General features: G+C 38.2%; 1 protein-coding gene across 8 annotated transcripts in view; it reads left to right on the top strand.

The window, feature by feature from the left end:
• The window catches only part of ARHGAP24 (Rho GTPase activating protein 24), a 516,404-nt gene that overhangs the window by 335,880 nt on the left and 155,776 nt on the right, over positions 1-24,748 (top strand). Inside the window, exon 1 of one of the 8 annotated variants that reach the window (XM_047855843.1) lies at positions 12,710-12,815. The exons of 6 other annotated variants lie outside the window; for them this stretch is intronic. The gene's annotated coding sequence lies outside the window, so the exon portion shown is untranslated. Of the gene's footprint in view, positions 1-12,709; positions 12,816-12,839; positions 12,861-24,748 lie in introns of those variants that run through there. One more of the 8 variants, XM_047855845.1, reaches the window with a different exon arrangement.

Here is a 24,748-nt window from a genome sequence, read left to right as displayed (position 1 = left end):
GCTTTAAATTCTCTATCAAGCATGTTACTTCTATCTGTTTCAAAAGGCCTTGGCCTTTTCCTTTATTTGGGATAAAATCCTCTGTCTTCTCATTTTGTCTAAGTCTTTTTGCCTCTTTTTCTGTGTTAGGAAAGTCAGCTACATTTCCTGTTCTTGAGGGTAATGGCTTTATGAAGAAGAGGTCCTACAGTGCCCTGCAGTGTAGTGTTCCCTGTTCCCCAGGGCCTGGTGCTTCAGGGAATGTGTCCAACGTGTGCTTTGTGTGCTCTGGTGTTGTGTCCTGGCTGCTTCATTCTGCAGGCCAGTCATTTGCAGAGGCTCTTTTTGCCTGTTGTGGGCAGTGTTTGGTCCCTGGCCTGAATGTGGTGCATTTTAACTGGGTGTGTGCTCTTGTCTTCTTGTGAAATGAACCCTGTTGTCACTTGCACCAGAAATGAAGCCTTGCAAAACACCCTCCTCAGGAGACACAGTGCTGGCAGGGGTTTGGGCTGATATTCTGAAGGAGGGAGTTTGACATGCTGGGACTGAGGCAAGCTTGACTGGGAAGAGCAGTTCCACTGGAGCACAGGGTGTGGTGACGGGTCTTGTGTAAGCAACTTAGGTTGCTTCCTAAACATCTGGTTCCTGCAGATGGCCCTGTGTTTATGATAAGAGGCAAGGGAGGTAAATGGTGCCTGCCAGTTCCTTTGTTCCTGGAGGGGTCTCTACATGAATGCTGCCTCTCTGTGACAAATTCCAAGATGAACAACTAACCTCCCCACTGTGCAACCCAGGCACTCTTCAGATCATTGTTTCCATGCTGTATGTCTGCATGCTGTTTGCCCTGCCTTCTCACTAAAAGCAGCCCCAATGCCTATGGGCTCTATCCCAGCCAAGCCCTTTAAAACTCCAGGCTTTAAGCCCTGCTGATTCAAGAACTCATGAAATTTGGGTTCTCTCGCTTTCTAAGTCAATTGCAGTGGGGCTTCCTTTTACCCATGCACTCCCCTGTGTGCCAGTGTGTCCCTCACCCTTTTCAAGTTCACTCTCCACTGCAGTGGCCATGATCCATTTCTCTCTCAAGCCTTATCTCCACACTTCCTACCTTCTTCAGTATGACCTCTTTTCTACCCTAAGTTGTGAAGTTTGTTCTGCCAGTCTTCAGGTTGATTTCTGGGGCATGCAGGATGATTTGGTAGTTATCCAGTTGTATTAATGGGACAAGATGATCCTAGGGTCCTCCTACTCCACCACCATCTTTCTTCCTCCTCCCCATTATTAACATTATTAACATTTTATGGATTTCTGTATTACATATTGAAAGGAGTTTAAATTCAAATACAAAACGAGCCCTTCCATTTGAATAAAGGCGAGAAAGAAGATATTATATAAAATTAGGAAAAGAATCATATCTAGCTAGTTATATTGAGATTCATATATCAGGGTGTTCATTACATAGACAATAAATGCATTATTCGTGTGATTCATTAAATAAGTATTTTAGGTAAGACAGAGAAATGCTTTATTTTATTTAATGCTTAGTCACTTATAAAAAGTGACAATGCAACTGAATATATTTGTACATGTAGAAGTTTATTTACCATTCTCTGCTAAAGAACCCCTTCCCTTTTTTCAAGTACAGAATCTACTGTGGACCTCCAGTGCTCAGTTCTAACACCCTTTATTGTTGCGTAAAGTTTCTGGCTTACAGAACATCCTGGAGAGGCAGTCTTAGAAGATAAAGGGAGCTGTTGGTAGAATGGCAAGAATGGGACTTTTCAAACCTGAGGAGTGATAAGTGGTACAAGTGGGTTAGTTCTGGGTAGGGGGGAGGGGAAATGCCAAAGATAGACTGTGAAGGGCAGGGAACACGTATGTCTAGCAATGAGATTTCTCTTTCTCTCATTTCTCTGTATTCAACTCCCAGCATTGAAATATCCCCTTGGGTCCCCCAAAGGTATTTTGAAAGTACATGGTCTTTGGAGTTGAATCCTGATTCATCACCTGCTAGGTATGTAATTTGGGGCAAGCTACTTAAATTTTTGAGACTCAATTTTCCTCATCTGTAACATGAGGATTATAAAATGAGATAAAATGAATCTATCTCTCAGGGCTGTTGGGAAGATAATAAAAATGTATGTAAAATCCTTGGAATATAACTAATGCTCAATAAATGGTAGACATTATTACTGAGAGTTTATTTTTAAAAATTTCAGCTTCGCTTTTGATATAAGTGAATTACCAACTTTGTTAGACAATATCTTCTTCATCTTTAATTTTCAGCACCAAATAGCTCTGTGACTTTGAGAAATGCCCTTACCCTTTATATGATTCAATTTTTTTCACAGATGAAATAATAGGGATAATATCTTGGGTAACACTGGAGCTCTATAAGACTGTGGTGCTATCCACTTTGTTCTTGATCATAATTAAAGCAAGGTATAGGCACATGCACTATATTTCATAATGCGGCACAGCACAGGCCTCAGCAGCATGGACTCTGGAGGCAGTAACCTGAATTTCTGCTTATAGTTCCTCCACTTAACAGGGCTGAGTGATCTGTCAAGTCACTTTGCTCTTTTATGCCTCAGTTTCTTCCTTTTCTGGACTTCCTTTGCACAAATTAATTTTCCAGTGGTATTATAGAGAGCATCTTTCTTTCATCCTCAAACTTCCGTTGCCTCATATTCTAGTGGTGCTCTACTTTTCTAATGCTATAAATGGTCCTAATAAAAGTATTAAATTGTTTGACCACAAGCTGGCTAACCACCAACACTTCATTCTCTCACCCCAATCAAACAAAAGAAAAATGTTTCTAGACTGTCGTTTTTCTTTTAGTTATAGAGCTATAGAATTATTATAGCAAATGTTTACTGGAAAATTGAGGTATTGCCACAAGAAATTAAATGTTAATAAAATCATTGACACAGAAAAGTGAGTATGAAGATCTCTTAATCAATACTGTCTCAGTATTTCCATATTCATGAAAGGTTTGGAACACTTGGCTTCCTACATTAACCCTCTGCTCTAGTGAACAGGAAAAATATTGTTTAATGAATATCTTTAACTTAGTAATAAGATAAGGATTTGAACTACATGGCCACTGGCATCTTTTCTAATGCTGAGATCCTATGATTTTTATGTCTTTCTTGAGAAGTTTATTAGCTATTAAAAATGGCAGCATCTGCAATGATCCCTAGACATGTAACTAGTGTGGGTCAAAAGGCTTTGTCCCAAGATGCTGAGTTGCAAATTATATAAAATATTCTTAATAAAAATCTTTAAGTGATGCAAATCTTAAAGCTTTTCTTCCCGTTAGCAGATGTTTTCCCATTATTCCTCATCCTAGGGGTGAGTTTATCCCAGAACTTGAGATTCAGCAACTACTGAATATGGATGGAGATAGTCTTGGTCAAAGGCAATGAACTTCCCAGCCCAGAGAGACTTGGTATTCAAGGAGTGCATCCTATTATCTACCATCTCCACTGCCTCTTATATTCATGCCACTTCTAAGTTGGTTCCACTCTAAAATTTCATTTTTCTAACATTCAGGATCACAACAGGGGGTGATTGTTTTTATCATCAAAAGAATCTCAATTAGATGTCAACAGATCCCTTTAAATACACCCCACCCTGCTTCTAATATAATTGAAACCATAACATTCAAAACTTTCTTGAGGAAGTAAAAACTTTGTTTTGTACATCTTTTCATTAGGAAGAAATAGGCCTCCACTTTAGCTTCCTTTCCCATTCTTCTTTCTCCTCAGTGACATCATTTGTTTTTTCTTCTCTACAGCCAGTTAACAACATTTATTGATCCCCGTTGTGGGTAGAGATGTTTATTACCTCCACTATTGCTTGTGCCCATTTGTTCATTCCTGGTCTTGCCCTCTCTCTCAAGATGTTGCAATAGCCCTCTTCATAACAGATTGTTTGCCATTATACAGATTCTTTTTTGTTGTTGTTTTAATGGGGAATGCCATGGGACTTGTGGAAGAAAGTAGTTATCAGAAGAAATATTTTGAGAACCACTCTTGAGCCAGTTTGAAAAGTTGTGCAGCTAAGGAGGCTGTCTTGAAGGCTTATGAATTCAGTTTTTTGATGCCATTCCTTTATACTGTGCTTTATGAATAAATATTGGAATGAATTGATGGTAATATGTCTTTATATTATGTTATTATTTATACTTCCTAGCAGTAAAAGCTACGGAGCTCATTTTAAAATCAGTGATAATCAATATAACACCAAAGTTGCAAAATTTAGAGCAGATTAACGTATAACGACAATTCCTTAGATTCTCAGTTTATGTGCCATTTCAACATCCACTATCTGGGTGGGATCTCATTTGACAGGTAAGGAAATTGAGACCTAGGGAGGGAAGTGATTTGCCCAGGATTGCTCAGTTGGTAAGTGGCAGAGCTCACCACCAAAATTTAAAACCAAAAATATATGGCTATGATTTAACTATTGAAAAGTAAAATGCTCGATTTATGTGGATTTGGTCTTGCTATTTCTCCAGGTGCTCAAGTGTTATTTTAGCAAGCAAACAGATAAAGCAGTAGCAAGTGAATGAATCTTAGGCTGTGTTCAAATATTCTTGACAGGCGTCAAGCCTTCTATCTACACCAAGGACCCAAGTCTGCCATTTAATGAACAGGATGATGCTTGTTTATTTTCTTTAAGCCTGAGTTCTCCACCAACTGGCTCCTAGGTCAGAAAGATATATGAAACACAAACAAAAGTGCAAGTAAGGCCTATCATCAGCAATGCAATCTCACCCCCTGGTACCCTGCTCACCTTAAAGAAATTTATATTGACATTACAGAAGAGAGCTCCCTAAATTATGTGCTAAATCAAGATCACATTTTAGAAGACAATAGATTTTCCTGGTCACATAAAGATTTTAGCTTACCATTCTGCTTTTTGAAATAAGCACTTATCCCGAAATTATTACGATATTGTCATGAATGTATATCAGGCTGTTTATATTTGCACCATATCCATTCTCTATATTTGAGGTTATACACATACCTGCCATTCCCTCCATCTCCTTTTTCAATATTGTAAAAATGAGTGAGACTATTCTACATTTTCCATACGTTATAATAGTAGAACATCTAGAATTTTTTTTGTGTGCTCATGAATATTTTTAATGCAAATGGTGAGAGTTATGGTGATAAAAGCTCTGGAGACTGAATTTTTCCAAGTATAGAGATTGTAAACATGGTGAATTTGCTTTATCAAGAAATATTCCCAAACATGCTGATTTTTTTCTTTTCTTGTCTTTTCTTCCTTCCTTCCTTCCTTCCTTCTTTCCTTGCCTTCTTCTACATGGTAGTAATGTCCCTTGTAAGACATTATAAAATGGAAAAAGATCGGGAAGAAAATAAACTTACTATAATCTCAGTATCTAGAGATTAAAACTTCAGGTTTTTCTGTATTATTAAATATATAATATAAAATTCAGATAACATTATATACACTGTTTTCTAATATACTTTACTCATTAAATTTACCATAAAGCATTTAAAAGCTCCTAAATAGTGCTCTAAATCTCAGTTATTATTCTACTATGACATATCTTGAGAAAGAAGAACAAAGCTGGAGGGATCACAATTCCAGATTTCAAGATATACTGCAAAGCTATAGTAATCAAAACAGTATGGTACTGGCACAAAAATAAAAACAGATCAGTGGAACAAAATAGGCAGTCCAGAAATAAACCTTTGCTTATATGGTCAATTAATCTACAACAAAGGAAATAAGAATATACAGTGGGGAAAAGATAGTCTTTTCAATAAATTGTATTGGGGAAAAATGGACATCTCTATGCAAAATAGTGAAACTGGATCACTTTCTTACACCATACTCAAAATTAAACTGAAAAAACATTAAAGACCTAAATATAAGACTGAAAACCATAAAACTTCTGAAAGAAAACATGGACAGTAAACTCTTGGACATCAGTCTCAGTAATATTTTTTTTGGATCTGTCTCCTCAGGCAAGGGAAGCAAAAGCAAAAATAAACAATTGAGACTACATCAAAATAAAAAGCTTCTGCACAGTGAAGGAAACCATCAACAAAAGAAAAAAAAACAACCTACTGAATAGGAAGAGATATTTACAAATGTTATATCCATAAGAGGCTAATATCCAAAATATACAAAGAACTTAAATAACTCAACACCAAAATACCAAACAGTCTGATTAAATAAAGGGCAGAGGACCTGAGTAGAGATTTTTTTCCATAGAAGACCTACAGATGGCCAATATACACATGGAAAGATGTTCAACATCACTAATCATAAGGGAATTACAAATCAGAACCATAATGAGATATCACCTCACACCTGTCAGAATGGCTAGAAAAAGACAAGAAATAACAAATGTTGGCAAAGATGTGAAGAAAAGGGAACCTTGTGCATTGTTGGTGGGAATGCAAAATACTATAGCCACTACAGAAATGCATATGGAGGTTCCCCCCAAATTAAAAATAGGACTACTATATGATCCAGCAATTTTACTTCTGCATATTTATCTGAAGAAAATGAGAATACTGATCCAAAAGGACAGGTGCACTCCTATGTTAACTGCAACATTATTTGTAACAGCAAAGATTTGGAGGCAACCTGTGTCCACCAGTAGATGAACGAATGGATAAAGAAGATGTTAATACACACACACACACACACGCATGCACGCGTACACACACACAAGAATATTACATGGCCAGGAAAAATATTATGTAGCCATTTGCAACAGCATGGATGTATCTAGAGGGTGTAAATGCTAAGTGAAATAAGTCAGACAGACAAAAACAAATACCACGTGATTCTACTTTTATGTGGAATCTAAAAAACAGACAAGCAGAAACAGACTCATGAATACAAACAAACTGGTGATTGACAGAGGGGAGGGAATTGGGGGACTGGGCAAAAAAGGTAAAGGGGATGAAAAGACTTCCAGTATGGGCACCTGGGTGGCTCAGTAGGTTAAGCGTCCAACTTCAGCTCAGGTCATGATCTTGTAGTCTCTGGTTTTGAGCCCCGCATTGGGCTCTGAGCTGACAGGTTTGGATTCTGCTTTGGATTCTGTCTCTCCCTCTCTTTCTGCCCCTCTCCCACTCACACTTTGTCTCTTTCTCAAAAAAATTTTTTTTTAATTTAAAAAAATGTATAGAGTTAAAAAAATACTTTCAGTTATAAAATATAATAAGTCATGGGGAGGTAAAGCAGGGCATGGGAATGTAATAAATAATGATGTAATAACTAAACAAATGATAGCAATGAAAAACACTCAGGAATTCCTTCCCCTATGTTCATAAAGGGATAATTTCCAGGGTTTTTCCCTCTTTATGCATTCTTGTAAGTATTTCTTTTTCAAAAACTTCTTGAATGTATTTAGGAAAGCTTTCAGCAAAACCAAGGTAGTGATTCATCACATCTTAGAGTAGAAAAGGCGTTAATAGGTACATCTTTTTGCATCCAGGAAAAATTACCATTCAATAAAAAAAATTATGTTTAAAAATATAGTAAATTAGGAAGTGTTCAATTTCATGATTTTAACTATATTTGGAATAAGAGACTTCACATACATGTCTTTAAGCATCCACACAAAATGCTTGAAATGCTAAAAACTTATACCTTTCAGATTACTCTAAATTTTTCCCAAAGTGACCTTTATTGTTTTAACAGTAATTACTCTCCATGGCTAATAGGTATTATCATGTGGGGTTGTTTCTAAGGCCTAAGGAAAGGAATCGAATTAAAGGGAGTGGCAGGGAAAAATGTGTTAGAAAAATACTTTTTCTCTTTGGTTGCAAATTGGAAACAACTCCATCCTGCTCATCCATGAACCCAGTTCCCTCCAGTAGGAGGGATTCTATGGATTTCAAGCCAGACCTCCTTGAGTATGAAGGTAAACACTGCCACTACACACATCAGGAAGATGTCATTTTCTTTCTTTCTTTCTTTCTTTCTTTCTTTCTTTCTTTCTTTCTTTCTTTCTTTCTTTCTTTTTTTGTGAGAGAGATACAGACACAGAGAGAGAGAGGGAGGGAAAGGGGCAGAGGGAGAAGGAGAGAAAATCTTAAGCAGGCTCCACACAAAACACAGGGTTCAATCTCATGACTGCGAGATCATGACCTGAGCTGAAATCAAGAGTCAGATGCTAAACTGACTGAGCCACCCAGGAACCTCAGAGAGATGTCATTATTAGGCAAGGCAACAGGAACCAAACAAAAAACCAGAACATCTTATTTACTTTCTTCACCTATTACTAATGTTGACCCCTGTTTCCAAATGCCTTCTTCATACATTTGAACTTTAACCAAGTTTCTTTTCAAGATGTGCTTCTGAAACAAGGATTTCAAAATTTAAATAAAGAAATGAAAGTTCTTAGATCAAGAAAGTGAGGAGGCAATGTGCTTTTATTTCCTCCTGTGGAATTACACTCAGGCAAACACTACCTGTGGTGTTTGAAAAGCAAAATACCTTAATGCGACAAATTTATAATTCAAAGAAAGTGCCAAAAACTGTTTTCATTTGTATTATTTATGACATGAGAGATAATTGAAAGCTTGCTTCAATAGTTTCTTTTCTTTATTTTAAAAAAAAAATAATTTTGACTGGCTGTTCATCCTTTTTTTCATTCAGAAATAAGATGGGTTTGGGAATGAGACAAAGCAGCCTTTTTACTTTACCAAATGTTATATTTGTCATTATCAGCTTCCCAATAGATTCACTCCTTTATTTCACTTCCTCTTTAGTTAAATATGATTCCATGAGAACAAGGGGGTTGTAGTGAGTGCCAAAATGTATATTGTAAGCAAAAGTAGCAAGGAAATGAACAAGTAACTGAAGGTCCCTGGTCTACTTTTACGTGGGTTGATCAGTTGTGTAGGACGCTGTGGTTTTGTTTTTTCCATTCAGAATTTAACTTGAAAAATTGATATTAAAGTACCTGCATTTATTCCCTTTTTCCACTATTTATTTTGAGTTATTACTAACTTAGTGGCCCAGTTATACTTTTCTCTTTAATAAAAATATCTGAGACAAACTGATTCTATCTGCAAGACTGCCAGACGAATCGTTTTCTTTCTAAAACTAGATTTAGGAAGAAGGAGAAGGCTAGTTTTATGAAGGCATTTTGGATGGTGCACTTTGCAGATGGCAATGTTAAAAGCAGAGGTATAATTAGACACTGGCATTCTCAGAAAAGATTTCGAAAATCTAGAAAAGGGAGAGATCAAAGGCAGGAATATAGGATATGATATGAATTGGCTTGCATATACAACTTCAGCTGGGAATGCCACTTAAAAAGGGGACAGCCGAGGGGCCCCTGGGTGGGTCAGTTGGTTAAGCGTCCAACTTGGGCTCAGGTCATGATCTCACAGTTTGTGGATTCGAGCCCTACTTCAGGGTCTGTGCTGACAGCTCAGAGCCTGGAGCCTGGTTCGGATTCTGTGTCTCCCTCTCTCTCTCTATCCCTCCCCCACCTGCACACTATTTCTCTCTCTCTCTCTCCCTCAAAAAATAAATAAACATTTAAAAAATCTTAAAAAGTGGGGGGTAGCCAAAACAGATACCATGTAGGGCTGCAGTTTGGTCCCTGCCTCTGCTTTCAAATAAAATAGGTAGAACGAATCTGACATTTTATGAATATGCTCAGATCCAGGGGACTGAAAATTATGACTCTTCTACTATACTCCAAACTACAGTTGAAAACATGACTTTCCTGCTACATTTAATGGTAAGACATTACCTTGCTTTCTTGTGGGCATTCCTAAGGATCAGTAATTTAAGCAAAATAAAATACAATAATGTGTTTAGTGGATGTTGAAAAACAGAAAGCTATTCTGCTCTAGAGAAAGACCTCAGAATCTGCTTGAAGACCTCAGAATCAATTTGAAGACAGGCAGGATCAAATTATTAAAAAAAAATAATTGTTTGCATATATTAAAATGTTTTCCCTGTATCTTACAACAACTGTATCATTTAAAAAATCAAAACGGGGGCGCCTGGGTGGCGCAGTTGGTTAAGCGTCCGACTTCAGCCAGGTCACGATCTCACGGTCTGTGAGTTCGAGCCCCGCGTCAGGCTCTGGCCTGATGGCTCAGAGCCTGGAGCCTGTTTCCGATTCTGTGTCTCCCTCTCTCTCTGCCCTTCCCCCGTTCATGCTCTGTCTCTCTCTGTCCCAAAAATAAATAAACGTTGAAAAAAAAATTAAAAAAAAAAAATCAAAATGTGTTTTCCTAAAAAATGTCTGCACTCCTTATAAAAGTTAACTTGCCCAATAAATAACCTCAAGAAGTTTCCTTGAAAATTTGCTTTCTTGCCTTCCCTACCCCCACTATTTGAAAACCAAATTTTATTTCCTTTTTATTTCCAAGAAAGTTATAAATAAACCAATTTTCTCTGAATATGGGACTCTAGGCCATGCTGACCTCCACAGTAATTCGAGCTCCACCACTCACCAGTAACAATGTGTAGGCTGTTTCATTTCATCTGTGAAATGGGAATGATAATGACTACCATGTAGGACTACTGTGAGCATTAACTCAGAGAATATCTGTGAAGCTCCCAGCCCTGTGTATCTCATGAGACAGGCGCTCACATTGTTAGTTCCTTTCTGGTTCCCCATTAGTCTCCCTTCTTCTTTTTTTTTTAATGTTTATTTATTTTTGAGAGAGAGAGAGAGAGACAGAGTGTGAGCGGGAGAGGGGCAGAGAGTGAGAGGGAGACACAGAATCTGAAGCAGGCTCCAGGCTCTAAGCTGTCAGCATGGACCCTGACTGGGGGCTCCCAGCACCATGAGATCAAGACCAGAGTCAAAGTCTGACACTTAACAAACTAGCCACCTAGGCGCCCCTAGTCTCCCTTCATGGTTCCCCCCCCTCCCTACAACCAGCTAGTTTCTAAATAATGCATATGTAATTGTTAGAACACCAGCATGAATGCCCAGAAGTGTTTGTTACTGAATTAACTCAGCAGTGAATCTGGCATTGCACCCCAACCTTTCCCCTTCCTCTAGCCCTTTGGGCAACCCCTCCCTCAAATACCTGAGCTACACCCTGACCCCAGGTGAACTGTGAAACTGGCTATCACGTGAGCATTTTCTCTCAGGGTTTCAGCTGGTCTGGTTCTGCCTCAAAGACCAGATGGAGCTCATGTGCTCATGTTGCTCACAATTAACTGACTCTGGACATGTGGTCACTGCCATCAAGACCCGCCCCAAGGAGAACAGCAGTTCAATGAAATCTTAAACTCTATTTATAGACCACTTGAAACAAACACTTTCCTGTGAAGCCTAAGGAATCCTTCTTGAGAACAGGAAAGTAATTCACTAGTCCCAGTACTAACAGGCAACTGAAAGGAGGAAAATGCAGCAAGTCTGTGCTTTTCCAGCGTTCTACAATTTACAAAGCATTTGCTTCTGCTTGTTGTCCCATTTCACCCTGACACCATCCCAGGAGGCAAAGCAGACACTAGTAAAAAAAAAAAAAACCAAACCCATTTTATAGATTACAAAACTGATGCCTGGGAGGCTCAGGGAGTTGCTTACATTCATATGGCTGGTGAATGGTGGTGGTTAGAGAAAGAGGGGAGAGGAAAGCGGTAAAGGGAGAACTGTTTTCTGTTCATGCAATCAACCTAAACTTCAGTAAGTAATTATTTACCAATAAGAAAAAATACACAAGCAAGATAATTGTTTCAAAATGTACCTGCAAGCTTAAAAAATTGTTCCTTCTCCACTTCTAATAGGAAAACCAAAATATGAGAAATAAACACTCAGGGAGATTCTCCAGGGAAACATTTATAAACATGTTTGTATCTGTCTATAACATATACATACAAACATACATACATAAAATACATACCTGTATCTTAGGAAGAAATTCCTTCTTGAAACCTCTCCAGATTAAAATGTGCCTATGTCAAGACTAATCTTGAAAAAGATGATAGGAATTTTTACGAGAAATTTTCATTGATTCTGCCAATCAGCTCTGAATATATACATCTTTACCATCTTTTTAGTGTGGGAGGGTGTTTGCATAAGTCCAGTATGTGCATAAAAAGCAAGACTTCACTAATATGAATTAGTTTATTACCAGAAATGAGTTTGCTCTATAAAGTTATTTTATTTTGATTTTAGCAAATAATTTTTAAGCTTTGTTACCTGGAAAGGGTATACAAAAACTTTTTGTCTTGAGAAGTACGTCTGGATAATTTAGAATAGCTACACTAAAACCTGTGTGTGTGTGTGTGTGTGTGTGTGAGAGAGAGAGAGAGAGAGAGAGAGAGAGAGAGACAGAGAGACAGAGACAGAGAGACAGAGAGAGAGAGACAGAGACAGAGATTGAGGGAGTGAGAGAGATTACGGTTTAAAGAGTACCGCTGGGTTAGCAAATTGGCTCAGTGCCACTGGGGGATTTTCAGATTTACCAATTCTCTGCCTATTGTTGCAGCTCTGATTTATGGACTTTGGAATCTCTTGAAAGGCAAAGCGTCTGGAGTTTAGGGTCTTTCCTTGCCAGTCCCTCCATTTCCCCTATACTGTTTTTGCCCATGTTCACCTTGTGGCGACCTTGCAGGACTCAGCGTTTTTACCTGAGCTCAGTAGCTGGGGAGCCCACTAGTGCTGGGGAGAGGGCAGTGGTTTCCATTCCTGGGTGATGGAGTCATGGGAGAAACTGCAGCGAACCAACGGAGAGTAGGACTGGAGCCGGGCTCCAGTGTGCTTTAAGCGGCTCAGGACAGAGCAGCTGTTCTGGTCTCCCAGCCTGCAAGTGCTGCCTGCATTTGTCACTGACCACTGAAGTGTGTGTTTGTGCAAGGTGAGAGCTGGGTGCTTTCTCATTAATTTGGAGACAAATTGCCAGGTATTGCTGTTTATTGTGTTTGATAATTTGGGGATATTTAGATCACCACAAAGCCAGGACCTAGACTGCGTGTGGTTTTATTTATACCCTTGTTTTCTGTCACGATCCATTCAGCTCTCCACAGTGTCAAATTGTGGCAATGGATTGGACACAGTGCTGTTCTTACCCTGAAATGTGATCAGTTTAGTGCTGTTTTCTTGGATTTTTTTTTCATTAATTGCTGCTGCCAAATTACCTAGCTGTTCATATACAGAATTCCCATGCTGATCTGAAAGCACATGAAAACTGCTTCGGACATAAATCGGAATTGCTAGTTGTTGGAGTTCTTGCTGTGGTGTTTTCTTTGCTTCCCCCACATTTTAGTGGTTGAAACTTTGCGGAGAGCAGAGTGCCTTGGGCTCTGATCTGGTGATAGAAGTAACATGGGAGTTTCTGTGTTTTTGCTCGTCAAAATGAAAACTGCTTGGCTATGAGTGTGTGTGTGTGTGTCTGTGTGTGTGTGTGTGGGTGGGTGGCTGTGTACACGCGTGCGCACACAAGTGCTTACGCACACATGTGTGAAAAAAAAAACTGCTTGAGAACCAAAAGAAACCCAAATAATCTTCAGCTATATTTTAATGCATTTACAATTAACCAAATCAGCTTATAAGTCTTTCACTATCAGCATATTTGAATTTTAGAACTTCACATTTTGAACACACAAGGACAATACAACTGTCTTGCGAGGGTGTGGAGTGTGTACTCACTAGGAGTACAAAGGAATCCAAAATGTGGTCTGGGTAAGCTGACAGGCCTTAATCTTGCACTGGTTTTGTGTGTTAACTAATTAACTGAACCTATACAAAATATAAAGGAGAGACACTGTATTATTGTATCTAAATAAATATACAGGAGATTTGTACTTGTGAAATACATGTTCTAGAAAAGGGAAACATATGGGAATTTGGTATTATATGAATAGAAGAAGAATAAAAATTCAAAAAGCTATCACAGTTTACAAGAAAGGAAAATATGGTATACGTTAAGACGAGGAATCATTATGATGGGCTACTGAAAAGTACATCAACTGCTCAAGTTTTTATGTCTAGTGAAAGAACAATAGCACATTTAAGGGAATTCATAGTCAGCAGAAATGAAGCCAAGAGCAAAAGTTCTTAATAAAACATGTTGTCAACCTGTCTCTGAATGTACTCATCTGTCTTAATTAACTTGAATTCCGTTGCCAAGATTGATAAAGTTAGAATAAAAAAATAAAACTTTATTTTAGGTTGATTTCTTTAAACTAATAAAGTATATAAGTTATATTAAAATGCACTGAACATTAAAATTGTTCAAAACTGTAGCTAACATACAATATCAAAATCATTTGTCCCACTTTTGTGTTATGTCAGTTAGGAAGAAGAGTCTAATATTCTAAGCTAGAATGTCACCTGTTGTTACATACACATGGACTGCTGAGTTCTTTGGACACTCTCGTCATGGTTTCTTGCTTTCCGACTGTTAGGACACCGTGGAATGGTGAGCAGAAAACATCCGACTTTACCGTTGTCATGCTTTCTGTGCCAATTAAGAGCAGCAATAGTTTCATTTGACAGGCATGGAACTTGCAGTGTACAAAGAATTGGTGACTGGCCTTTCCATATAGGAACCTCCCCTACCTTGGCTTTCTGCTGCCACAATCTAAAATTTGGCAACTTCCTTAAAAGAGTTTAACATGGGGGTGCCTGGGTGGCTCAGCTGGTTGAGCATCCAACTTTGGCTCAGGGTCATGGGTTCAAGCCCCATGTCAGGCTCTGTGCTGAGAGCTCAGAGCCTGGAGCCTGCTTTGGATTCTGTCTCCCTCTCTCTCTGCCCCTCCCCCACTCAACACTCTGTCTCTCTTTCTCTCTCTCTCTCTCTCAAAAATAAACACTTAAAAATGTTATTAAAAAATAAAATAAAATAATAAAAGAGTTTAACATGACTTTCTCTCCATGACTGAAAAGATCTGATGGACGGCTTCTTACGATTGCTCTATCAATATGACAGTATCCACATCTCTGTGCCACTTACGGTCCAATACGTTCAAAAGTGGTGTCCATCTGTACACATGATCACCTTCCATGCAAAAAGACTAGAAACTTAGTCATCTATTTTTTGAACCATAATCAATGTAAACAGCCACAAAAAAAAAAAAAAAAAAAAAGCCTAGAATAGTGTCTGTGTTTATTCTTTGGATAACTAGCTTACTGCGATATGCAAAGAGGTTTAAAAAGGTTTAGAGATTATAGGTACTGACCTCAAAGCACATGCCAGTCTGTTCAAACACATTTACTTCTGTGCAATTAAGCTCTCTCAGTTAAAGAAAAAGATTAGCCTTTATTTATATATATGATAAGCATCTCTAATTTTTTAAAAAGCCTAAATTTAACATTATGTTCTTGGTTTTTCTCTTCCTTCTTTCGGCTTTCTCCTTTATTCTACACTTTAAAATTATAAAGGTTTTAATTTACTAAACCTTTTTTTTCTTTAGACCTATACTCAATCTCTTCACCCTGGGCAAGAAAGCAGCTGTGATTTATCTCCTGGAACTTGGGAAAGACCCATCTCCCCTGAGATCAAGAGATTATTGCCCCCTCTGAGCAGGAAAATGGGGTGGTTGTTGGGAAAGAATGTCTACCAGGCAGGGAATGGCCATTATCTATTATGCTTACAATTTGGCAATTCATGTTGTTCTTTCCTTCTAGTCTATAACTAGTTAGCTTGGAAACCTTTATCAACAATTGTTTACACATACCAACACAGACTTTTACAAAGAGCTTTGGTAAATTGAGATTAAATGCGATCTGTGGTATATGGGGTTTACTTAAAGTGGTATCAGTAGTTTTTATGTCTCTTTACCTTAACATTAAGGTAATTAAGTTCGGTTCTGCCTACTAACTCCTCCCCAAGTGGTTTAGATTCAGATGAAGTAATGGGCACTCACACAACTTTTAACTATTACTTCCAGATTCCTTAGTGGAAGCCTAGGTTATTTGGAAACAAGAAACATGGAAAATGGGGTGTATGATATGATTATTCCTCTGGTGGAGGAATGTCCTGACAGTCACTGGGCTCCTCAGTGAGAACTTTGAGAACTTTGAGTAAGAGCATATGGCAGCAGGAGATTCTCCATTGGAAACAGAGATAAAAACATTGTCCACAACTCTGTTCAAGAGGTCTCATTATTTGTCTCGAATCTAAGATCTACAAAGGAAATGGAATGCATAGAGTGTGGTTGTTACAAGACGGATTCAAATTGTGCCTGCCTGTCTCCTTGGCCACTGTAGGAGATACTCACCAAAGTAACTTATCTCAAATGTATATGTTACAACCAATACAATTCATGTTTTTTAAAACCTTTATTTTTTAATGCTAATAGCAAGTTAAATTCTTTACATTCTGATAGTCAAATGATTCTCTTCTATCTGTAATACAGATAATCACTTTGAGACAATGTATTTAACAACTTCCAATATTTCTAACGGCTAAGAAACCATCAACAGGAAATCATTGCAAAGTTTCCTATTACAAGCATATTGGATCTTAAGAGAATGTTCAAGAATTCTACTCCAACATAACAAAATCAATATAAAGAGACTTTTATATGCTCTCTTCTGATAGGATATTTTAAAGGTCAGCATTCTTTGAATATTTTGAGGATAAAGTATAAAATACTAGAGGTTGTCCCTTCCCTATTCTCTTGTAGAATAGGGCTTCACTGGATTGATAACTCTTATATGAGCACATCAATTTGGTAAGAGGGATTATTTTGTATCTATAAGAACTATCTCCTTTTCTTTATAAGTTTATATGAGAACTATGTTTTTAAATGCAGATGTTATTATTATTTATGGATAGTGAGACCAGTAGATCAGGAGATGATTGCCATTGAAAAGAGAGATAGTTTGTGACTCATAGTTACCAAGAGGAGAAGGTGCAGTATGCCATGGGGTGGAGGTGGGGGGCACTTGAGGAAACACCAGGGTTGGTCAGGAGACAGAGGGAGAGACGGGAAACCATGGATGAGTCTTTATTGTGGTTTCCTTGGAAAGGAACAGGCAAGTCAAGGTAGGTAGGTTTAGTACTGGCTTTGAATAATGTCAGCAGGCTCTAGGGTATTAGGGGCTGTCTCTAGTTGTCTGGGTACCTGGCCCTGAGGTGGTTAGGGCAGATGGATAGTGTCCCAGAAGGAGAGCCTTGTGAGAGCCTATAAAGTGGGGTATCAGCTCTGGGTTGGTTTATTTGCATATGGTTTATTTGCTATATTTGGAAGTTAGCTAATCCTGGGAGGGGCAGTCTCTCCAGGGTCAGCAGGACCCCAGATGTCAAATCATAAGAAATACAGAAAATAAAAACTCATGACTAATACAAGTTAACACTCCCACACAGTAATAGATTACTTAGTATCATTTTGCCAATTGTGGTGTTCACCTGGTTAGTCCACTATGGACAACAATCTCTTTGACACCAAATGCTCCCTATCAATCCAGGCAACCCTCCTAGTGAACTCCAAAGAGGTTTTCGTTTCATTGTTTTTGTTTTTTAAATTCAATGCTTTCTAAAACAACAAAAAGATAGGGGTGCCTGGATGGCTCAGTCAGTTAAGCATCCAACTTTGGCTGAGGTCATGATCTTGTGGTACATTGGTTTGAGCCCCATGTCAGGCTCTGTGCTGACAGCTCAGAGCCTGGAGCCTACTTCAGATTCTGTGTCTCCCTCTCTCTCTGCCCCTGCCCCACTCGTGTTCTGTCTGTCTCTCTCTTTCTATTTCAAAAAAAAAATTCAACAAAAAGGCTAAAAATAACTAAATCCTCTTTACTGAATAATTAGGTATATTTTACTTGTCCCACACAGTGATATATTAATATAGAGACTAACAATTAATACTTCCATATTAGGATTCTGGTAATAAATGCATAAATTGAGTAGCAGTTCAGTTTCAACTGAACTGTCAAATGTAATTCATACTGTCCTTATTCCTCAAGTCATCAGCAGTGTACAGAGGGATCAAAGAACTTTTAATAGTTGAATAGGATCATTGATTTATCAGATTAGAATAAACATGTGCTAAAAATAGTTCATAATCGAGGAAGGAGAAACCCTAGAAATATGGCATTTCCCCTTGCACCATTTCTTCTCTCCATTTTTAAACATTTAGGAAAGAAGAAAGGATGTATATGGTGTTTCAGTGGGAATGGATTTTTTTTTTTTACCTTCCCGATTTAATTTCTCCATTCCAGTTATTGGAATTTCTCACAGGAGTTTAGTGTGTAATAGATATGGAACTTCAAAACAGTGGGGAAGGATGTGTGAGTTGACAGTGGATACTGGTACAACTAGATAGCCATTTGGGGAAAAAAAGTGTTTATCCCTTACCCCCCCAAAAAAATTCTAGAGAAGCTAAAGATTTAGATGCAAAATATGAAACAATATGCATGCTAAAAGAAGGCTTTGGTGTGCTGACTGGCACAGAGTAGTTGCCATACCAACCACATCACTAAGCAGCTGTGAGCAGGGTTGGAAATGGCATTCTGCCACTTGGGAGTTACCTAGGCTTGGTGGCCATCATGGCCATTACCATAGCAGAAGGGGGGCATCAACATGGTCCTTTCTCTGTGCCATCTGCCCCACCACCCTCTATGTCACCCAGGTACCCAAGTTTCTGAGATGAAAAAAAAGCAAAGAAGGTATAAATATAAATCTAATTACTTTTTAAATTCCAGAACTGATGCTTTGTGTTTTATCCTGGAGCCAGACACGTGTTAGGAAAACATTGTAGGTGGATTTCTTTCTCTTAGTTCTCCTGATTCTCAAATCTGACATTTGATTGAGGCCTCAAAGTGGCATCACTCTCTCTGGTATCTGCAGGTTTCCGGTTTATGATTTCCATTGGTGTGACAAGGGAATTAGACACTGTCCGCTGTGCACTGGCCCTTCTCAGTTGTTATCAGACTAGACTGAACCAATTCCAGGGGTGTGTGCTTGGTAGGAAACAGGAGGACTTCAGCTGGAAAGCTCTTTCCTTAGGGTCTGTCAATTCTTTCTCCTTTTTCACTTCCTATTCCTCTTGTTAGCTTCTTTATCCTAGAATTCCTCCCTTTCCATGACCTCTCATACCACCTCACACCATCCTCTGACCTGAATAAAAGAAACACTGATGTCATTCACGCTAGGTTTCTCAGACTGGCAGGTTGTTCGGAGCAATGTGCAGTGTTCCTAGCAACAGATTAAGGCAAATCCACAGCACTTCAAATGCCTGCAAGCATCGAAAAATCACAGAGGACTACCTAGTTATATTTGGAGCTTCTGCTGTGTGGTTATGTATTAGTTCAGAAATCTAGAACATTTTAAAAGTATTTTTTGGTTTATTTTTAATAGACTCTTGGAAGGTTTCTAAAACAGTCATGATGAATTTAGTCAAGACGCTGAGAATGAAGGTCAAATGTGTCTGTGCTAAAATTTAAAAGTAGGGCATATAAAAAGTTCACTGACAGTCACAGGAGAGTGATTTTAATTGCCAGGTATGGTTTATATGTGTTAATAACACAAGCACTAGGGTCAGCTAGACCTGTTTTGAAATCCATGAATGAGTTATTTGACTATGGGAAAGTTTATTTAACCTTTCAGAGTCTCAGTTTTTATACCTGTAATATTAATACAAATCACATATTTTGAGGTTAAAATGATAAAATATGTATATGGGCTTGTCTGTAGCAGAAGTCATGAAAAAGCTAATCAGTATAGATTGTAAATGGAGATATTTTAGCAAATAGGATTGCCATGATTTTGTGGAGAAGCGAATGTTTTCTAGGTTACAAAAAACAATAAAGTTGGAAAAAGTTACCAGAGAGAATAAGGAAAAAAATAATGAGAGATGAAACAGGGTAAATCTGACTATCACAGAAAAGAGATCTGATTAGCATGGAATGTGACCTCCTTCCATGGAGGCTAACACAATATGTTACTCATAGTGCACACTTATTTATGTTTGAAGACAGAATGGATAAAGGAAAGAGTGAGACAGTAACAGTAATGGTGGAAGGAACTGGAAAGTTGTATAAAAGAGTATTTTAAAACACCTCTAAGGGGTTCTATCTTTAGTAAAAGGCAAAAAGAAAACAGAGTATAAGGTGTTCTATCTGAAGAACATTGTTTTTGTCAGATTTATTTATAATACCCAATAAAAATAAAGATACAACAAACCAGGAAGAAGAGGTATGTTAGTTACACAGTATATACTTTATCACAGTCCATAAAGTGGAAAGTCCGTAAAGTGGAAAGAGTAAGAAACTAGTATTCTTTGAACATGAAAAGTAATGACACACCTGTGAAATCACAGAGAAAGAAACCTATGAAGTCAGCATGGTTTCTGGTAGAAGTCAAAAGGTGAACCCAGAGCCCAAACTGGAAAGGCCATTAATCTTAAAGAAATGCCAAAATGGGATGAGGACCTCTACCCTACAAGGGCATTTGGTGAGGCACAAAGATTTATCATTCCTTGCTTTGCTTTATTTGGTTTCCCCAGGCCTTGACCATTAAATATCAACGACGCCTTCCATTTAGTGTGAAAACTCAGACACTCCCTTGCTTTTCCAAATTTCCCTCAAGGTAGTGTTACCACCCCCAGATGGGAACCATGGAGAGTATAAAACATAAGATGAAGTCTATTCAAGAGTGGCAAAGTATCAGAATCAAGAACTTCACATCCATAACTTTCATAGCTCTTGGAAGCATTTTGTTTTTGCTTTTGTTTTGTTTTGTTTTTTGTTTGTTCGTTTTAGTATTTTAAAGTGAAAGCAAAGGTCTACACTGCCTTGTAAGTAATTTGTCCTTTTTCTGAGGAACGTGTCTGTATTGTGTTTGCTGTAAAACTGATTTGTATGGACCCAGCACTTAGCCACCTCATGCTTGCCTACACCTTCCATTGAAGTCTGTGTGGGCTGTTTTTCTATGTGTATTCATTGCCAACTTAATAACTCTCATGACATGGTTTTCAAAAAGGAAAACACAAAACTTTGTTTCATTGTGGAAAATTGGCTCTGAAGAAAGAAAGGCAATTGGTAGGGTTGCTAATGAGGCATCAAGGATGTGAAGAAGTAGAATTAAATGGGAATTCAATAGACAAGAGCAGTTTCAAATACATTATGGAATTCTACTTTAACAGTATTGGTAACCTTTGTCAAAATGAGTTCACCAAATGTGCTACAAAACAAAGGCAAAAACAATAAGAAAGTAATTTGTGAAATTGTTTTAATGCCTTTATAATTGACTTTAGGTCTACATTTGTGCTATTATTAAGGGGCCACTCCACATTTTTAATTATGTTTCATTTCCTGAAGAACATTATATGTCATAGAAGTTATTTGAGAATTTAGAGATTCACAAAAATCTCAGGATATATTCCTTGAGAGTGTTAAAAGTCAAGTTTGTTGGTTCCTAGGGGGAACTAACAACAGACACCATGAATGTTAGATTCAACCTATGTCATGGTTAACACCTGAAATAACTGTAGGACTAACCCGAGCTTTCTTCTTAGGCAAACCTAAGATACATGACCTACCCCTTTGTGTTACCTTATCTGTGTGTGGGATGTTGTCTTCACATTCCTCACGTTGTACTAAGTTTAGCGGTGCACTGACATTTTCTGTGTGTGTCAAGAGAGGAGGAGACACAAGAGGTGTCAGGGAAAAATCGTTAATACAGTAGCTGTATTACTTTCCTATGGCTGTCATAACAAAATTCCACAAACTGAGTGGCTTAAACAACAGAAATGTACTGTCTCACAGCTCTGGAGGCCAAAATTCTACAATTAAGGTGTTGGCAGGTCAGTGCTCCCTCTGAAAGCGCTAGGGAACGACCTGTTCCAGGCTTTTCTCTGAGCTTCTAGTAGCCTCAGGCATTCCTTAGCTTATAGGTAGCTGTCTTCTCCCTTTGTCTTCACATCTTCCTTCTGTGAGTGTCTGTCTCAAATTTGCCCTTTGAGAAAGATAGCGGTCGTGCTGAATCAGGACCTATTCTATTGTTCTCATTTTAACTTAATTATTCCTTTAAGGACCCTTCCTATTTCCAAACAAGTTCATCTTCTGAATTTTGGGGGGTTAGGACTCAAATTTATCTCTGCGGGGGGAAGGTCACAATTCAGTTTTTAACCTTGGCTCAAAAAAGGTGATAATTGGGAGAGATCCTAGGAAAATTCAGTGTGGGGCTGGCATGCTGTTCGCAGTATGGCCGGTGGGTTGGTAGCATCAGGCTCACCCCAGAAGTGGTTAGGAATGCAGAACCCTGAGCTCCATTGTAGACCTACCACACCCAAATCTACATCTTCACCTACATCCCCTGCTATCTCGTTGATGCATTAAGGTTTGAGAAGAGCTGTTGTAGCTCCTAGAATAAAAGCCTCATTCTCAAATGCTGGGAAAGGGAAAAAAAAAAAGAATAGTGTTTATGTGCAGAGGTCCCATCACTATGTGCACATAGCGTGTATAAGCCATTATTCCAGCACAGCTATGGCACGGCCATTTATAAAGGAAATCTTGATCTTGGGACAGTGTTAGGGGTTAAATTTCAGTTATCATGAATTTCTCTTAATGTAGATTATCCCTCAGGAGTGAACTCAGAAGATCATCATATGCAGAGATGGCTCAATTTCTTTTTTCTACACTTATTTTGCTTACATAAATTGCTTCTTTTCTGCCCAACTGGGCTACAATTTGTGCTGCCCCAGCTAGCTGAGTCATACAACCTAATCCTGAAATAAGACCCATTGAGAAAAAAAAAATTCCCCCTGTACTGGGAAAAAGACATTTGCATTTATAACTATAATCTTCTAAGTGATCGAAAACGTAAAGTCTTGCCTCATTTACTTCTTCCTTCTGTCCCTTAGTTTTTTGCATCCCTCAAAGTGTAATTCAGCCAAAAGTTGTAGCTGTGGAATTTATGTTACATGAAGACAAATGGAAAGATAAAATTTTAAAATGAAGGAGGCAGAATAGGGGCACCTGGGTGGCTCAATTGGTTGAGCGTCTGACTCTTGATTTCGGCTCAGGTCATGATGCCAGTCAGGGTTATGTGATCGAGCCCTGCAGCAGGCTCTGCACTGGGTGTGGATTCTGTTTAAGGTTCTCTCCCTCTCCCTTTGCCTCTCCCCTGCTCACCCTCTCCCTGTAAAATAAAATAAAATAAAATAAAATAAAATAAAATAAAATAAAATAAAATAGGCAGAATTAACTGTCCTGGAGTCAGCTTGGGCAAATGCTTAGAATAGCAGGGGGAGAAATACGGCTGAGATGATTTCTGAGGGAAATGGTGCTCATAGGCATGTGAACATACAATTTTCCAAAGAACTAAAATATGCTCAGAGAGAATCTGCTCCTCTAAAATCCAGGATATCAGCAAGTGTGCACCATGAGCCATATTCTGATTGCATTAAAGCTTCCATGCTGTGGATAATATTATAGATAAACTTCCCTACATAGGAATGAACCTTTGTAACTGAAAATTAGAGAACTCCTGATAACATTTTTACCATTATCTCAAGATCTATACTTGGTTAGATTCCTAGGTGAGCACGGGTATTTCTGATCTGTTAGCTCTCTGTGTATATTAAGTAGTAAAGCCATACTTTGAAAATATACTAGTGCCATCATTTAATTGTCCTTTCAGCTCACATTCTGTAGTGAATTTGAAAAATGTCGAGACAGAATAGTGAACATGTATTGTTACTATGTGCCAGCCACTTTACTAAGTGCTTTGAATACTTAAATATATTTAGTTCTCAAAACAGTGTTATAAATTGCAGATGAGAAAATTGTGCAGATGAGGGAATTGAGGCAGACAGAGGTTAAATAAGTTACCATATCAGTGTCAGAGTCAGAATTCCAGATCCAATTCAAGAGCCCTGTGCGTGACCACTGTGGATACTGCCTCTCAAGAGAGACAAGGAATCATTCTGAATATCTCATTAAGAGGTCAGAATAACTACTTTACAACTACTTTACTACTTTACAATGTGTTTTTAAAATCTCTTTTATTACAACAGAGAATTACTACTACAGATGTGTCCCCCTCGTTTTTTTGGAACAGTGACCTTCCTCAAGTGATATATTTTAGGCATATTTCCTTTCAGATGAATGTTTTCCTTACCCTCCCTCCTTCCTTGATTCCATACCCTCCCCACTTAGCTTTGCCATGTGTCTGCTGCCTCCTTGATTTACATGAGGATGCACCTTCATGTTTGCACTCTTCCTCTCCTTGCTACTGCCTCCAGCTGAACCGAACTTCTTGCTTTTATTTACTGTTGTTGTTCTGGTCTATATGCAGTTCTAATAAAAATCATAGGTCAGTTGCCACAACCTGAACATTGGCATGGCATTCCCATGAACAACTAATTACCTTAAATGGCCTGTAATAAACGTTTTATGCTTGCTTAATTCCAGAAGGAAGGGGAAACTCAACAATAACAATGAATTAAAAATGGTAGCTACTCCTATTGCTTTGGGAAATCATAATAAAACCAGACAGACTCAATAGAATAATTTCACAGACTATCTTACACATGAAGAATAGCAATTTGCAAATACATATTGCTTGACATGGTCCTTACTTCCAAGTCCCTTGCTCAAAGAGGAAAGTGTTTTATTAATTGAAATTTGAATATCAGAAGATACAAACTTGCTAGTTGTCCATACCTTTTTGTCCATACCTTTTAATATTATCCAATATTATACAAACTTGAATCCTTGATAATAGCATTTATGTTTACATAAAACCTCTTTATCACGGCAGGTAAGGCTTGTCTGATTATAATTCCAAAATTTTTGAAAAGAAAATAATTCTGCGACTATAATAATTTCACGCTGTTGATCAAG

The sequence above is a fragment of the Prionailurus viverrinus genome, chromosome B1 (genome assembly GCF_022837055.1).
Source record: "Prionailurus viverrinus isolate Anna chromosome B1, UM_Priviv_1.0, whole genome shotgun sequence".
Classification (NCBI taxonomy): Eukaryota; Metazoa; Chordata; class Mammalia; order Carnivora; family Felidae; genus Prionailurus; species Prionailurus viverrinus.
This window is presented reverse-complemented; position numbering and strand designations above follow the sequence as displayed.